The sequence below is a fragment of the Canis lupus genome, chromosome 17, assembly GCF_003254725.2.
Source record: "Canis lupus dingo isolate Sandy chromosome 17, ASM325472v2, whole genome shotgun sequence".
Lineage (NCBI taxonomy): Eukaryota > Metazoa > Chordata > Mammalia > Carnivora > Canidae > Canis > Canis lupus.
In genome coordinates, this window is record NC_064259.1 from 11,843,062 (window position 1) to 11,860,566 (window position 17,505).

Genomic DNA, 17,505 nt, shown 5'->3' on the forward strand with positions numbered 1-17,505 from the left:
AGCCAGCAGGCTGACCCCAGCATTGGTAGGTGGCACTTGGCTTCAATCTTCCCGGGGGCATCCTCTGAAGGTGTCTGTGGGAGCTTGATGGAGACCCGGTTCTAGAGCCGCTTCGTGTTCTACTGTGGCAGATCCTTGGGATCCTGGGACATTTGGGAGGGAGATTTCTCTCCATCTATTCTCATTTTCCTGCACTGGCCAGGGTTCATTTCCTGTGTCGAAGAAGTCACTTGTACTCTTCATCAGAGCGCACCTCATGCGGGCACCTCGTGTGTCAGGAAGTCAAGATTTGCTCAAGTGAAAGTCACCCTTGAAGTCGTCAAGTCCCCACAAGCACAGTCTCCAAAGGTTCCTTTGGGAAAATAGCCTCAAGAACAGAAGGACAGGATGGAGAAGGCAGGCAAGCGAGCCATCAACTTCCCAGAGAGGAAGGAAGCCTGGGGTTCCTTGGGGCACGTGGTTGCCTTCAGTTCTGTCCTTTCTGGTCCCTCCGATGCCAGGCCAGCTCTCACGGCTGAGCAGGGAGGGGCACCAGAAGAGACCAGGAGGGAAGAGCCTGTGAATTCCAGCGGGGTTCCTGTGTGATCCTGAGGGTCAGACGCTGTGTGCCTCGTTCAGGGAGGTCATGGGGCTGGACAGGGACAGAGCTGCTGTGTAGTAGACATTCTATGGGGACGTCTGGGCTGAGCTGGGAGTGGGAGCCAAAGCTGAATCCAAGTCAGGGAGCCTGGAGCGAAGGCTCCTTCTGTAGGCAGAGGAAGCCCAAGGCACCCTTTTATTGGTTACTGGGTAAAAAATGTGGGAAAAATAATAAAATAAAAAATGTGGGAACATGGACTCAGTTCAAGGACTTGGCAGGTGCACTCCCTTCCAGGAAGACGGCCTGATAATCCTAGAAGGAAATGATCACACCTAGGGATTGATCCCTCACCTTGACGTTCCCCCTGGTTACAGAATGTGTCTCCATGTCCTACTATCCACAGACCCAGTACCCTCTCCAGGGTTGGTCAGTCTTGCTCTTTCTCTGGTCTCCTGGATCCTTAGCGTGGGACCTGGCATGGCCTAGTGCACTGTGAATATTTCCTATGTAGAATGCCTTGTCCTCTTGCCATGGGTGCACTGTGTTGGGGTTTGGTAGCAGAGGCAGCAGGAAGAGTCCAGAATGTTGCTCAGAGCACCCACTTTCTTTGATTTCTCACCTGCTCCGTGGGATAAGAATCCCTCTTCCTATCTGCCCCTCCACACGGTGCTAGAAGGAACACATAAGGACCTGAACGTCAAATGTGACAAGTCCACCAGCAACCTTGGGGGAGAGGTGGCGTAGAGTAATGGCCAAGGCCTGAACTCTGTCACCAGGCTCCCAGGGAATAAATCTGGCTCTGGTGCTCAAAAGATGGATCCCCCAGGGTACAGAGGCTAGATTTCCCTCTGCCATAGATTCCTCATCTGTAACATGAGTTGTCCTGAGGATTCCAGGAATGAATTTATGTAAAGCCCCTAGAACAGTGCCTGGAGGTTGGAGATGGATGGAGGCAGGGATGATCTAGCACTCCAAATTCAGGGACCCTCTTCCTGATGACAGGTCTTTAAAACAGCAATATTGCATTCTATGCTCTGTGTGCAGTCTTGGTTCACTGAGGAACAAAGATGCGAACAAGGTAGCACAAACTCCAGAAGGGACTTGGGTTGGCCTGGATCTGGCTCCTTCTAGCTCCAGGTCAATAATTGTTGGAGCAGACCATCTTCTTTGTATGAGGAAGTCAGGACTAAGCACCTGCCCCTTGGGTGAAAGCATCCACTCTCTTGGGCACTCCAAGCCTTTGGCATTTTCCTTGAATCTTATTCCTTGCTCTTCCCGTATACATTCTGGAATTGCTGGGAATCTAGAATTGAGCAGGACGTGACCCTTGCCCGTGTGAAGAAATGAAGTTCAACATTGAACAAATCATCACCAGAGTGTCGTGTAGTACCAGGAAGCGCAGAATGATATGACAGCACAGAGCAGGGCTTCTCGACCTGAGGGTGGGGGACCAGAGAGGCCTCCAGGAAGAGGTATGAGAAGCACAGCCAGGAAAAGCAGGCCTGGAGAGCAGTGCACGTAGAAGAGCGCCAGGTACAAAGGCCCAGTGCTCATGAAGAACCGAGTGGCCCTCACCTGCCCTCTGAGTCTGCTAGTCTGATCTTGAGATGCTCCTGCACTTGTCTGGTGTTTTGGTTTTGTTTTGTCTTAAAGATTTTATTCATTTATTCATGAGAGGCAGAGACATAGACAGAGGGAGAAGCAGGCTCCCCATGGGGAGCCCAATGTGGAACTCGAACCCAGGACCCCGGGATCACGATCTGAGCCAAAGGCAGATGCTCAACCACTGAGCCACCCAGGTGCCCCTCCTGTCTAGTGTTTGATCACCATATATATATATGTCACCATCTGTGGAGTCCTCTGTTCTCTATCCTTGGCCCTGGCCATGAGCTTTTAATCTGGAACGGAGTGGGCAAACTTTTTCTGAAAGGACCACTTGGTAAATACCCTTGCAGGCTGCCCAGTCTCGGTTGCAGTTCCAGAAGCCGCCATTGTCACGTGGAAGCAGCCATGGGCGCTCTGCGAATGAATGAGCGTGGCCTTATGCCAGTAAGACTTTATTTACACAAACAGATGGTGGGTTGGATTTGGCTCATGGGCTGTAGTATGCCAACCTCTGGCCTGGAAGGGAAGACAGGCGTTGACCAATGACTTGTAATGATCAAGTCATTACAACCAGGCTGTGAAATCTCTCTCATCATGATTTTTCACCCATGGTGGTTGCTGTGGGGATTCTCTGGAACTCAGTGCAGAGGCTTGAGTCCCTCATAGTCTTCAACATCCCTCACTGGTCCCTGCCAGGCTCCTCTTCGCGCTGATGCACTCACTCGTCCTCGTTCCATCCCCCTCTCTTCACAGACGACTGTCCCAAGGCATCTGCTGTGTACCCCTGAAATCACATGCATCTCTCTAAAGTATGTTGTGCAGTGTATTTTGAGATCATGTAAATGCCACCAAGCCATCCACTGTTTTGCTTCTTACTTCTTTCCCCCATCCCACATTACATTAAAAAAAAAAAAATCTAATGTTGTGCATACACCTAGTTCTTTGCTTCTAAATGCTGTAAAAAATTTCACATTGTGCCCCATCGATTTCTCCTTATTCATCTCCCTAGTGATGATCATTATGTTTGGTGCTAGCTCTTTATCCCCACAAACACCATCACATCCTCCGCGAGTGGAGGTGCTTATACCTGCCTTTCCTTTTTGACATACTCTGCTGTCATAGCACTTGTCTCTTGGGTGTCTGCCTCCACCCTGGACTGTGAGGTCCTGAGGTCCATGGTCAGATCCGTATCTTTACCCTAGAGCCTAGTGAGATGGCTAGTACTTTGGAGGGTCAACAACGTTTGGTGAATGAATTAGTCTTTGAAGGGATAACTCAGGGATTTTTTGGATGAGCACCTGGTGACTTCTGGTTGTTCTCCAGCAGCGGACTGGTCACAACCCTTACCCCAGTGGCACCTTTGCATGTGGGATCCTCCCTGCCACCCGCACAAAGTGCTTTCCCATGATTGCTTCTGTTTAGTTACATGTTGATTATCTCATGCGCTGATTTCATTTCATGCTGTAAACTTGGGGAGTATAATGGTTACTCTGATGTGTCAACGTGGCTAGGTTATGGTGCCCAGTTGATTGGTTGAACACCAGTCTAAATGTCACTGGAGAAATATTTTTTAGAGGAGATTAGTGTTGAAACCAGAACACCTGAATAAAACAGATCACCCTCTGTAATGTGGGTGGGCCTCATCCAGTCTGTTGAAGGCATTAATAAAAAGAATGAGATCCCCCCAAAAGAGGGAAGTCTGTGTTGAGATGGTCTTTGGACTCAAGAAGACAGCATCAACTCTTTACTGGGTCTCCAGCCTCCCGGCTTGCCTTGCAAATTATGGACTTGTCATCACCTATGATCACGTGAGCCAGTTTCTTTCTTTTTTTCTTTTTTTTTTTTTTTTGAGCCAGTTTCTTAAATTCTTTCTTTCTCTCTCTCTCTCTCTCTCTCCACCCTACGTCTGTTTCTCTAGAAAACTCTACTAATATGGGGAGGGTCAGGATAAATCTACTCCAGAGTAAGATATTTTTTTGTGACATTTAGGCCTTCAAGGGACTTTGGGAGACTCTAACTGTGATGGTATATAGGAGTCTCCCTAGCAGAGTGCCACCACACACAAGCACAGGCACCAGATGATGATCCTGAAATTTGGGGGTAAATCAGGGCAATTCAACAAAGACCCACATTAATTCTTTCCTATGTCTGGCTTTAGATTGTGCAAACCATCTAGTTGATTTGGGGACCAATTCTCACCTAAGTCTTACTCATTATTAATCACCCATCAAACTAAACTCAGACATGATACAGGAACCACAATAGTCAGCCTCAGAGGATACTAGTGCACACCCCTCAGAGCAGACAGCACCAGAAGATGGTTAGAGGGGAAGATCTACTCTCTGATCCCTAGTATTTTATAAGTTTATGGAACATCCTTTACTGTGTCCCAGGTACTTGTGATTTTTACAACCCTGAAGGGTGGCTTTATCAGGCCCATTTCACAGATAAAGAAATGGAGCCTGGAGATTCTAAGTCTCTGTCAGGAGCACTAGGGTAGTCAGTGGTGGATATGGATTCAAGCTCAAGTTTGTATTGTGAGACCAAAGTCTATGCTCATCCCATTGCACCCTGACTTTCATTCATTCATTCATTCATTCATTCATTCATCAAAATCCTGAGTGCCAACATATGTTCTAGGTGTGAGGGAATCTAAGGTTGTTTTCTTTTGCTGAACCAGGGCTCACAGGCACAGAGAAATCCTGGGATGGTGAGATAGTCCTATCGCGGAGGTGTGTGCAAAAACTATTCTCCTCTGGAGGTGTTGGGGGTTCAGGGATTTAAATGGAAGAGTATGTTGCAGGGCTTCTAGTGCTGTGTACAGGAAGAAGGCCATGGTGACACTGGAGGAGGAATTGACCAGGGGGAGTGAGGATCCCAGAGGAAATAAGGACTTTGTAGGACAGCAGGTCCAAGGGCCCAGCTGAGAGCTAGTCATCAGAGTGGGTGCAGTAGGGGTGCAGAGCCTGTGCCTATGGCTGAGGCCATAGAAAATGTAAGGAGTGGAGGCCTATGAGGCCAGAATGTAGGGAAGAACCTGGAAGGTGGTGGCAGTGATTGCACTCAGGACCACCCGGGGCTTTTGTTCAGGGCTAGGATCAGGTGAGGGGAGTGAGGAACTCATTTTGGGTGCAAAATTTAAGGAGGGCCAAAAAAGTCAGTCACTGAGATAGAGAACATCATAAATTAGCACAAAGGGCACAAACTTTGTGATCCGAAAGGGCACTTGCACCCCATTGTTTATAGCAGCAATGTCCACAATAACCAAACTATGGAAAGAGCCCAGATGTCCATCAACAGATAAATGGATAAAGAAGATGTGGTGTATATACACTATAGAATCTTACTCAGCCATCAGAAAGGATGAATTCGGGCAGCCTCAGTGGCCCAGCGGTTTAGCTCTGCCTTCAGCCCAGGGCATGGTCCTGGAGACCTGGGATCGAGTCTCACGTCGGGCTCCCTGCATGGAGCCTGATTCTCTCTCTGCCTGTGTCTCTGCCTCTCTCTCTCTCTCTCTGTCTTTCATGAATAAATAAAATCTTTAAAAAAAAAAAAAAGGATGAATTCTTACCATTTACATCAATGTGGTTAGAATGGGAGAGAATTCAAAAAAAAAAAAAAAAGAATGGGAGAGAATTATGCTAAGTGAAATAAATCAGAGAAAGACAATTATTATATGATCTCATTCATATGTGGAATTTAAGAAACAAAACAGAGGATCATGGGGAAGAGAGGAAAAAATAATACAAGATGAAATCAGAGGAGACAAACCATGGGTTGTTGGAGGGGAGAGGAGGGGAGGGGTGGGATGGGGTCACTGGGTGATGGGCATTGAGGAGAGCACGTGATGTGATGAGCACTGGGTGATTTATTTATTTATTTATTTGAGACATAGACTGAGAGAGAGGCAGAGACAAGGCAGAGGGAGAAGCAAGCTCCTCACGGGGAGCCCGATGCGGGACTCGATTCTGGATCTTGGGATCACGACCTGAGCCGAAAGCAGGCGCCCAACCGCTGAGCCACCCAGGTGTCCCGCACTGGGTATTTTATACAACAGATGAATAACTGAACTCTGCATCTGAAGCTAATGGTAGGCTCTATGTTAACTAAGTGAATTTAAGTAAAATACGTTTACCAAACAAACAAATAAAACAAATAAGTGCAAACATACCTATGATGAGCAACAGAGCAAACCTTTAAATAAAGAAAGGATCTAACCCTACACTTGCATGACCCACCTCTTGGCCTACCCTAATTCTATCTCAGCTTTTGTTAAAAATCCCGATCCTTGGTTCCCCTGCCACCAGACCTACTGTCTCAGTCTTTCCAGGAGGTGCCCTATTATTTGCCAGTGCCCTGGGTGGTTTTTATGGTCGTGTTCCTTCTTTTTAAACATGTCCACGGCCAATAACCACCTGTGGGCACTGGGTAAAAATACAGTTTCTTGCCTCACTTCCAGACCCTCTACCTCCAAACAGGCAGCGCAGGGACTTCAGAGGTTGGAGGTCTAGGGAGGGCCTCGGGAGCTTCATACCGCCCAGGCAGGAGGGCAGGTAGCAAGGAGGGCAAGGAGTTCTTTATGCCGATAGGTCCCAGCTTTGGGAAGACCACTGGCAGGCCCAGGGACCAGGCACTGTTTCGGATGAGGTTTTTCACCTTTCAGTTTCCAAATGGGAAAATATTCTCATTGTATTAATGCTGCACACATATCATATCTCTGCAGTAGTTACTCCAGGAGGGTCTGGAAGAAACCCCCAACTCCTGGCCCGACAGCAAAGGCCCTACACACCTGGTGCCTCCCTCCATCCCTAAGTGCTTCACCGTCGGGACTGCCGGACTGTGGCGTCCACTGACCAGCCTGGCCACTGTCCCTGAGCTGACCTCTCCCTCCACCATTCCTGGTTCCCTCTTTCTGTGCTGCTCCGTCCTGAGGCTCCGTGGAGGCCCTTCCTCTCCTAGGAAGCTCCAGCCACAGCCTCTCCATCCTCGGAAGTCCGGTCTCCACCGCTCCCTCTGGCCATCGCTGCTCCATCTTGCTTCTGTTTCCTTGGGTGTTTATCAGAGCCTGGAAGCCTCCTCCTTCTTCTGCATTCCCGGAGTGTTCCTCCTGCAGCATCGAGATGCTCCAGAGAGTTCGTGGGCCGCAGAATCTGCAACCTTGGCTTCAACTCTCCACTTCACCTTTTCCAGGCCTGGGTGACTGAGAAGCTTGCAGCCCTTCAGTGTCCTGGGATGTCATTCAGTTCCCTCGGTGGGGCTGTGGGGGGTCAGAGGAGACTGTGCAAACTGCAAGGTGGGAAAGCATCACGCTGATGAGGTGGTTATTATCCACAAGCAACACAGGGAGGGCCTCTCCCCTGGCTCCCCTCAAACCAGTCCTGGGGGAGCCGCGAGCTGCAGACAGATCCGTGTGTCCCTGTGTCCCCAGCCCGCACCTGCTGTGTCCAATGCAGCCAGCCGTGGCCGCGAAGCTAGCCATCCACAGCTTCCTCCAGGAGGGCAAATCTAGGGTTGGAAGTGCTCCAAAGAAGCCTATTGATCGCTCACTTTATTCTAAAATAAGAACTTTTACGAAGATCGAAGGTGAGGTAGAGAAAATTTCTTCTAAATTGTCTTAAATTTTTCATCTTCAAGGAGTGTCTGGGAAACAGACTTTTACAGAAGGCCCCGGGGGCCAGGTGTTGTAGGTGGCTGTGCAATCTTTCAAGGAGACGAAGCGCCCCCCGCCCCCCACCCAGTCTCTGTCTCTGTCTCTCAGCTCTCTGTGAGGAGGAGCAAAGGCTGTGGGAGCCACACAGCCTGGAGCAGGGATGTGGGAGTGCCAGGAGGCCCAGGCTGGAATGGGGGAGCCGGGCCCCCCGATACACGGCCCCTCGTGTGCGTTCCCGCGCTGGATGTCGGTGTGAGCTGAACAGATTTGGCTCGAGGTTTCATCTGGGCAACGACAGAGTCAGGAGGGGCTTATTTCTTTGTGTTTCTACCCTGCTGATGAGCACGGATGGAAAACTCAATTATCAGTGAGGTTAGGGCCAGGGCGAGAGGTCAGGGCCGAACTGCCCGCTCTTCCTCTGGGCGCTGAGAGAGTTCATCTCCTGTCTGCTGCTCCAGGAGGAGGATGCATTGATCAGAGTCAAAGGTCATGTGGCATCAAAGGCGGGCCAGGAATAAAGGGAGCCCTTCCCAAGCATTCTAGAATGGCCCCCGAAAACCCAAGGCGATTTGCCCCTTTCGTAAGCTCAAATGTGCCTCAGATTCAAAAAGTCTAGACTTCTTGTCGCAAAATTTACAAGAAAACGTTGCTTTATCCTTGCGTAGCTTTCAAAGATTTCGGATTTGAAGGGAGAAGGGTTGGAAGCGTTCTCTTTCTAGCCTCCTTAGCCAAGAATTCAGAACCCTCTGGGGGAGAGACTACACATGTCTTCCTTTTTTGAGGAAAAACAATTCGTTAAAAAGTTCTTTGTATGAGTCTGGACACCTCAAAGATAGGACCCTAGCCACCCTTGTTTCACACTTATCTTTTCCCATGGGAATATTTCCTTTCTAGACGGGGGTGGGGCAGAAGCCACACACACGCACGCAGACACATGCACAGCAGTTTGAAAGTTGGAAGTTAAATTTAAGCAATCATGTGGCCAACGGATTGCGTAGAAAAACCATAAAGACGGAAAAAAAAAAGTCCACCAAAGGACAGACAGATGAAAAGAAATTCAGAGACAAGGAGAAAGAAAGTTCATGCCTGAACCCCGGAAGGCAAAATAAGATTACCATGCAGGCAGATACTGCCCTAGCCAATTATCATCAGGTGATTGAAAATATGACAAACACCCTCAAATTGCAAAATTTTGAACTACAGGGGAGAAATAAGTTTCCCAGCCTATATACCTCCATATTTTCCTTAATAATTTCTTGTTCTTTACAGTGAAGTGTGGAAAATGAACAAAGGGGCCGATTGTGCATCTCACTTTCCAGTTGTCACAGCAAATTGAGCACAGAGGGGATGGAGTTGACGACACACGAGAACAGGTTTGTGTTTCATGAGCAGGTCTGAGTCCCAGCTGAGAACGTGGCTGCGGGGGCAGAGGCATCACGGAAATCAACAGTTGGGACCCCCCCCCTGCAGAGGTGCTAGCGTACATCCATGTAGATGTGTACATTGATGCTTGCCTATGCAGGTATATACACAAGGGTATCAAGGTGTTCACGGGAATCGAACTTTACGTCGGAAGTCCAGATCAGCTGCCTGAGAAAGTTGGCTGGTCTCCCACACATGAGCCCCAGAACTCATTTCTAGATTATGGAAAAATGAGCACAAGGATAATGTGTGTGAGGCACTGTGTTCCCGGACCTGTCCAAATTTCATTTAGCGGCATGTTAACTCTAACAACCCTGGTGAGAAAGCCCTCCCTACTTGTGCCATCTCAGTGAACTTTCTCTCCATGGCTCCTCTGCCGACAGGCCTCGTGTAGGGCTGCTTGCTGCCAGTCCCTCAGCTAGAGGTCTGGCCCGTTCTTGATAAACTCTTGCTCGTGCCTCATCTCTCCGCCAAGTTTGGAAGCTTCTGGGCAGTTTCAAGTTTGGAAGTGGGCAGGGACCACTGTGCTGACCTGAAGCCCTGCTGGGCTATGTGAAGTCCCCCAGGAAACCCTGTTGGCTACTTAGAACAGTGACCCCACCTGGATAGCAATAACTCTGAATCAAACCCATTTCCTAGGTCCCCGTGTATCTTGTAAGTAGGATAAGAATGTCGTTGGAATCGTTGTGGCCTACTGTCTAGGTTAGCTGGCTTTTTCCCTTGTTTCTCTTCCTTCCTTCCTTCCTTCCTTCCTTCCTTCCTTCCTTCTTCCTTTCTTTCTTTCTTTCTTTCTATCTTTCTTTCTTTCTTTTTCTTCTTTCTTTTTCACAGCAAGACTTTCTCAATGAGGAGGGGAGGGTATTGATTTATATTCTAGCACTGAATATAAGCTCCTCATCTTGTGCTCATCTGAAGGCTACACTCGAGGTGCACTGACCAAGAACATCGGCCTTCACCACCTTTGTCTTACAGATGTGGGCATAAAGGCTGAGAAGGAAGAAATAACCTGTCCACAGGTTCCACAGCAAGAGATGGAGCTGCAGTTGGTAGCCAGGCCTCCTGACACGGAGGTCTTAGATGACAACAGCACGGTAAAGCCTTTTCTCTCACACGATCTCACAGCAGCCCTGGAGTGATGCTGAGAACTGGACATGGCAGGGTTCAGTCTCTGCCCATGAAGAAATGAAAGCTCAGGGAGGACAAAGACGTGGCCTAAGGCATCGAGGAGAATGCTGGCCAAAGAGGGGACACTGGGGCACCGCTGACCCCAGCTCCACACACTTGTCCCAGCGTACCCAGCTTCAGGCGAGGTCCTTCATGCTCCAACAATGCATGGTCCTTCATGCTCCAGCAATGGCCAAGAAGTGTGGGACTAGCCTGAATTTCCAGGCCTTTTAAGATAATCGCGGTAGGAAGGCACAAATGCTATGTTTGGGAAAAGTCTCAGTGGTGGGAATGCTCCCAGTTCCTGGCCACACCTTCTGGAATAGAGCTTGTGTCAGCAAGGCCTCACACCCGTGGGTTGTACAAGCAAGGCTACCAGTTGTCTCAAGCCACCTTTGGAACACAGTGTAGTGAAGATGAATTCGGACATCGCCATTTAATCTCAGCACATGCTAGCAGCAAGCACCACGTCTGACACGAGGTACTTCGTGAATTGTGGCCCTCCAGCAAATGGTAGGTATTCTTATTTCCGAGCCAAAAACAACCAGCTGTTTGACATTTTCCAATTAAAAGTACCGGCCTGGGATACTTGCCCATTAAAAATGTAACACCGCCCATAAAATCTCAGTTTTTTCATTTTCATTTTTTAAGAACACAAATTAGGCCAATTAAATCGTTTAAACGACTTTTTTTTTTCTTTTGAGCCAAGTAAGCCGTACACAGGAACCAATAGGTCCCTCACAAAGATTTGCTTTTTCCCCTGGAGCAGACACCCACTGAAGGGACAGCCACAAATAAAGCCCTTTGCAGTTTTTACAACCAAGGGTTAGCCAAACTTTCACGGCCCCCATGTAAACCTCTCAGTTGCACGTGGTGAACCTGTGAGTACTTTATTTCTATTCCAACTTCCTGTTGGGATGCTGGTGCCCAGTGGGCAGGGGGTGGGGTCTGTGGCCTCGGGGGTCTTCTCGGTGCGTGCCCATGGCAGCCTGATGAGGCCTTGTTATCCTGAAGTGAGCTGCCCTGGCCGATAGGCTTGAACTTCCTTTCCTCTTTTCCCCAGGAGAATTGAAGATGCCTGTGGAATGAAGTCTGGGCTTTCCAGAAGGACACTACTCTAAGTGTAGAGATGAATTGGGGGAGAATCTCTGTTTTCTAGATTTTTCTTTCTTTAAAAAAAGATTTTATGTATTCACAAGAGACACAGAAAGAGAGGACAGAGACACAGGGAGAGGGAGATGCAGACTCCCAGTGGAGAGCCCGATGGGGACCTCAATCCCAGGTCCTCGGGATCACGACCTAAGCCAAAGGCCGATGCTCAACCACTGAGTCACCCAGACATCCCTGTTTTCTAGATTTTTCTGATTTAAGTGTCCAATAAATATGATTGCTTTAAGCGTATGTCTTTGGGGTCCAGTTGGGGCTGTGGCCAATTCTATGGTGGAAAATCCCTATTCTGATTTGAACACTGCTTTGCAAACTCAACTCACAAGTTTTCAAAAAGATTTCAAGGTCCACTGCTTCTGGGATGAAGCTGAAACTCCTGGTTGGCCCTGGGTACAGCTGGAGAGCCAGGGCCATGGAAATGTCTGGAGGGTGGTCCCGACTCAACTGGTTCTTTCCTAGATGAGCTTCATGTCCTCCTTTCTGAGATGGATTAATGATAACATCCAAACCTTTCAGGGTTTTATGAAGACTGATAGAGGTCATGACTATAATGTCTGACCTCCCCAAACTCTGAAGACCTTGCTCTCTCTTCCTTTTTTATTTATTTATTTTTTTAAATTTTTATTATCTTTCCTCCTGTTTCATTAGATCATACTCAGAGGCAGGCACTGGCAGAGACACAAATTCATGAATTCCACGAGTTCCAGTCTTCAGCGAGCCCACACCTGCTGGGATGCACTGCCAAGGAGATTGAGAATGATGTGGCATCAGGTGTGTTTATAGGCTCAGAGAGGGAATACCTGATTTGGGCAGTTTTTACTGTCCATCAGGGTCTAGGTCATACCTTCCCCAGCTTCATGCATACGGCTGTCTTCATATCCATGGCTCTTCTTGCCAGCAGTGCCCTTCAGTGTCTGGGGGAAAGGGTGTGTGCACCATGGAAGAGAGAGACAGTTGGTTCTGTTCCCCCCCCAGGGGCTCACGGCCTCCAAAGAGAACTCTAAAGGAATATAGGCAGCCGGCAGTCTGCTCCTGGGTGACCACTCGTGAGGGAATCGCTATGAGGAAGAACATGGCTATTGTCCAAAGATGGGGACAAGGGGCTCAGTAGGTGACAGCCTGCAGCTCCAGCTCAGGAAAGATGGGCAGGCAAAAGAGTTATTACCATACGTATGTCACGTCACAGGTTGTCGGAAGGGAAGAGGATTAGATAGAGTTTGTCTAGAGAAAGAACATTCAAATAAGGTAGGGCCATCTGAAGACTCAACTTCTCCTTTGGGTCCTCAAAAGGCCCCAGGAGTTGAGCAGGCAGGGGTCCTCAGTGGTGGGGGCAGTGGCCGAGAATCAATGGCCCTCCGTCCACTCAACTTACAGAGTCTTGGAGGGCAGGAGTGTCAGCCCAGCATACTCTGTCCAGTGGATGCAACTTATCAAGTGCCCCCCGTCCCCCCGTCTCTCCCTTGAGCACAAAAGCCTGTTGTCTGGGGAGCTCAGGGAGTGGGCACAGACCATCCTCTCTTCTCTATGTCATTAACGTAATCTATTTGATCTCGAGGGTGGTTTTGTTTCAGTTTCTCAAGGGAGTGGGGGAGGGAAGCAGACATTTCTTCTGACTTTGAAGACTAGAAACACTTAAACGTGAGAATTAAGCCCAGGAGGAAACCCATCTTGGGTCCTCCTTTCCTGATCCAAAAAGAGCTAGTCCTTAATATCTCTCAAAGGAGAGTCACCTCTTCTTTGGAATCAAAGTGTTTTTGTCATCATTATTGCTAACAATACTATAGTTGTTTACAGTTATTTATGCACATCTTGCCTCTTAAAAAAAAAAAGATTTATTTATTTATGTTTTGAGTGGGGGTAGGCGGAGGGAGAGAGAGACTCTCAAGTGGACTCCCTGCTCAGCACAAGGCCCCATGTGGGATCCCATAACCCTGAGATCACACCCTGTGTTGCAATCAACAGTCAGGATGCTCAAACAAATGAGCCACCCAGGTTGTCCCCATCTTGCTTCTTTTTCAAAAGGGTTTTGACATATCAGTAAAATAAGTTTACAACAAATAAACAAGGGAATCATGACAGAGAAAATGAAAAGAGAAGAGATAAGATGGTAACAAGGAAACATAAGTAGACAGAAATTCTCCTCCAGAAGCCTGGGTAGAAGCTGGATGTGGGCCAGGGCTCAGTTCTGAGCTCCCTGGTAACCATGGTAATGAGGGAAACAGGAATACAATGGTTCACGGCATCAACAAAAAACAGAACTGCCTCTGTAAAAGCAGATTCTCCATGATGTATTAAGAAATAATATCAATAAAATTCTCTAAAAGATCTAGCTATTAGGAGATATGACCCTTTGGGAATTCTTAAATTCATAAATATCTTTAGGGCAGCATTTTCTGAACTGTGTTCCGTGAAACAGTGATTCTAGAAGATATTGAGAGGTATTCCTCAGAATCAGATGCTGTGGCCAGATAAACATCATTAGTATTCACACTTACTTCCCTCTTGGAGATTTGCAATGCATTCATTCTCCTGAGGACCTGAAGGAGTCTGCTGAAAAGAAACCCAGTAAATTGGGTTCAAATAATTATTTCCCAAAGTTTTTGGGCCACAGAACCAACATTCGGGGGAATCCCTGAATTCATGCGGCCGGTTGGGTTTCCCTGGACCTTTTGTGGGAACTGGACTCTGCAGAAGCATTTTCCACGAAGAAAGGCAGATTCTATCTCTTTAGGAGAGTCACTGCATCCATCGGATTCCATAGACCTTTCTCCCTTTTGCCTCTCATTCAGAGACTGGGCTCCCTCAGCAAGAGCATCTGATCCCAGCTCTGCCCACACCTGGCAGGGGCCGTGCAGGGAGCTGTGGCCCTTGCGGGGTCTTCAGAGTTAAGCGTCTGCAAGATGAATAAAACTTTTGTTGCCAATATGGACCCTTCTTGTTGCATAACGTCTCTCCCAATAAGTTGCAGTCTCCATTTCACCAAAGACTCCCCAGGATACCCAGGGTGTGGTGTGATAAAGAAAGGCAAAAAAAAAAAAAAAAAAAAGAAAGGCAGCGAGTGGCCCCATTGATACAGCAAGATTAGTAGAAGATACATATCTGTGGGATCTCATGAGGGGCAGAAGGCTGGCAGTTTCCGGTAGGCTTCTTGGAGGAAGTGACAATTTAACAAAGATTTAAGAGATTGGCAGGAGTTATATGAAGGAGGTGGTATGGTGTCCCATTTGGGGCCTGGTGGGAACAAATGGTCAGAATTGGCTTTGGGTAGAACAAATGGCAGGAGATGAAGCAGCTGGCCAGGAGCAGGAGACAGTGGGCCTGGCTGACAAGTCTGGGCTTCCTTGTCCAGGGACCAGAGAAACACAGAGAGGGACTCCCAGGAGGGATGGCAGGGCTTTCCCAGTAGAAAGAGCCTCTTAGTGATGATGGACTGTGACACAGAAGGACACATGGGGACTGGGAAGTTGGGGCCAGTGTTCCGAGTGACCCGCCCAGGGTGGTGGCTGCAGGAGAAAGACAGAGCTCTGGCCTTCACCCTTGGTTCCAGTGGATAATGGGGGACAGGACAAGCTCTCCGTACTCCCTGGAGGATTGGCGCTCTCCGTGGCTGGACGTCAGAACAAATTAAGGGCACTTGTTTCACAAGCCCCACCTGGCCGGCAGCATGGTCAGGCCAGGCTGGCAGGGGCAATGTGTCCCCAGCAGCATCTTGGACCTTGGCCACTGGCCTTAGAGCAAGAAAGGCTCTCTGTGCCCTGCCTGTTTAGTGAACGGCATACGGGAGTACAAGAGACTACGGCAACCAAGGACCTGTGTCAGTGTCACGGTCCGAGGCTCTTTGTGCTCACCAGTGTGGAAAACAGAGGCCTCTTGCCCCATCAGAATCACGGCTGGTTTACAGAAGCAGCCGGAGGCTGTGGGGACAGCGGCTGGCCACTGCACCTTGCATTTCCACTTTGCAAAATGTACTCACAAAGATGATCTCATTTGATTTCCGTCTCAGCTGGTTCTGGCTGCTATAATAGAAATACCATTTTTAAACAACAAACATTTGTTTTCCACAGGTCTAGACCCTGGGACACCCAAGATCGAGGCACTGGCAAATTCAGCGTCTGGTCAGAGACAGTCCAGGTGCTGTCTTCTTGATGTGTCCTCACAGGGCAGAACAGAAGGGAAGGGACCTCTCTGGGGTCTCTTTTATAAGGACACCAATCTCATTTGGGAGGGTATCATCTTCGTGGCCTACTCACCTCCTAGTACCATCATACTGGGGGTGAGGACTTCTCCTTCCCCTCCTCCTCCTCCTCCTCCTCCTTCTTCTTCTTCTTAAAATATTTTATTTATTTATTTGAGAGAAAGAGATGGGGACAGGTAGGAGCAGAGGGACAAGGAACAAGCAGACTTCCCACTGAGCGCAGAGCCCATCACAGGGCTCGATCTCATGACCTGGAGATCTTGACCTGAGCAGAAATCAAGTGTGGGATGCTTAACCAACTGAGCCATGCAGGAGCCCCTGAGGGTTAGTATGTCAACATCAGGCTTCAGAGAGGAATAAACATGTGGTCTATAGCACGCTGCACCCTACCTTGGGACATGGGGATCCCTTCACTGCCTATCAGAGTATTGGGTTATCTGGGCAGCCTTCCCGAAGCTCCACCTCTGGGCCAGGTGTGCCCTCTCCGTCCACTCACTGCCCCGGGTGCCCCCTCTCATGGCACTCAGGCCACATTCAGATCATTGCTCCATTTGTATTTTTCACTACATGAAGGCAGAAGGCAAGTCCTCCTTCAGCTCACATCCATATCCCCAGCGCCTACCCCCGTCCCTGGCACATAGAGGGCTTAACCAATGTTAGCTGAATGAATGAAAGAAAAGTTTTATTTTCCTATGGTTTAAAAAAAAAAACTCACCAAAAAACCAGATGCTCAGGTCTCAGCTGGGCTGGTGGATCTAACTATGGGTGAATTCAAGCATCAGATCCAATCGTGTCGGCTGAGGACCTCGATGGTTCCTGGAGTCTGTCCACTAGTATAAGCTTGTCAGGATTCTGGGCGGGGGGAGGGGGCAGTTATTTTGGTGAATTATGCAGAGTCCGTTGTTGGAATTCCAGGGAGATATTAGCTAATGCCTGGTGATGCTTTGAGAGGGTGTTAAAAAAAACACTCCCCTTTTGAGGGGAATTAAAAAACAATAATGTCTTATTTTGAGGAAAGTAATGTATTTGCTATAGACATTTTATAAATGAGATAAGCAAAAAGAATAAAAAAATACATGAACAAAACGATAATCATACCATTTCAGGATCTTGAGCATTAACACCAGGGCTACTTGGGCATCTTCTCTGTCTCCTCCCAGTCCCTCCAGCACGGTGGCTTCAGGGTAGCCGGAGTGCTTACATAGCAGCTCGGAGCTCCAAAGGGCCGTGTCCCAAGAGACAGTCAGGCGGAAGCTCTATTATCTCTTGTGACCCAGCCTCAGAAGCCACTCAGCCTCATCTCCATGGGATGGCATTGCTGGAGGGAGTTACAAAGTTCCACTCCAGTTTGAGTAGAGGGTGCACGAAGCCCACCTCTTAGTGGAGGAATTGACCATCCCACAGTAGGGAGAGCATGCGGGAAGGGAGATGGACCAATGTGGCCAGCTTTGAGAAATACAACTTCTCACAATTAAATCTCAGTATTTACCGCTAAAATGTTCAATGAAGCTACAATCATTTCAATTGGGAATGTTTTATTGTTACACTTAAGTGAAAAAGAAATTCTGGGCTAAATGATGCATAACTGCCTTACCCCGCAGTGTTTCTCAGGTCCCAGAAGTGTTAGCAGAAGCCACTTTGTTGCTCACTATTTCTCGGTAGGACTCATCACCCCCATTTTACAGCCATGGAAACTGAATTCTAGAAGGGAGTAAAAAAGAA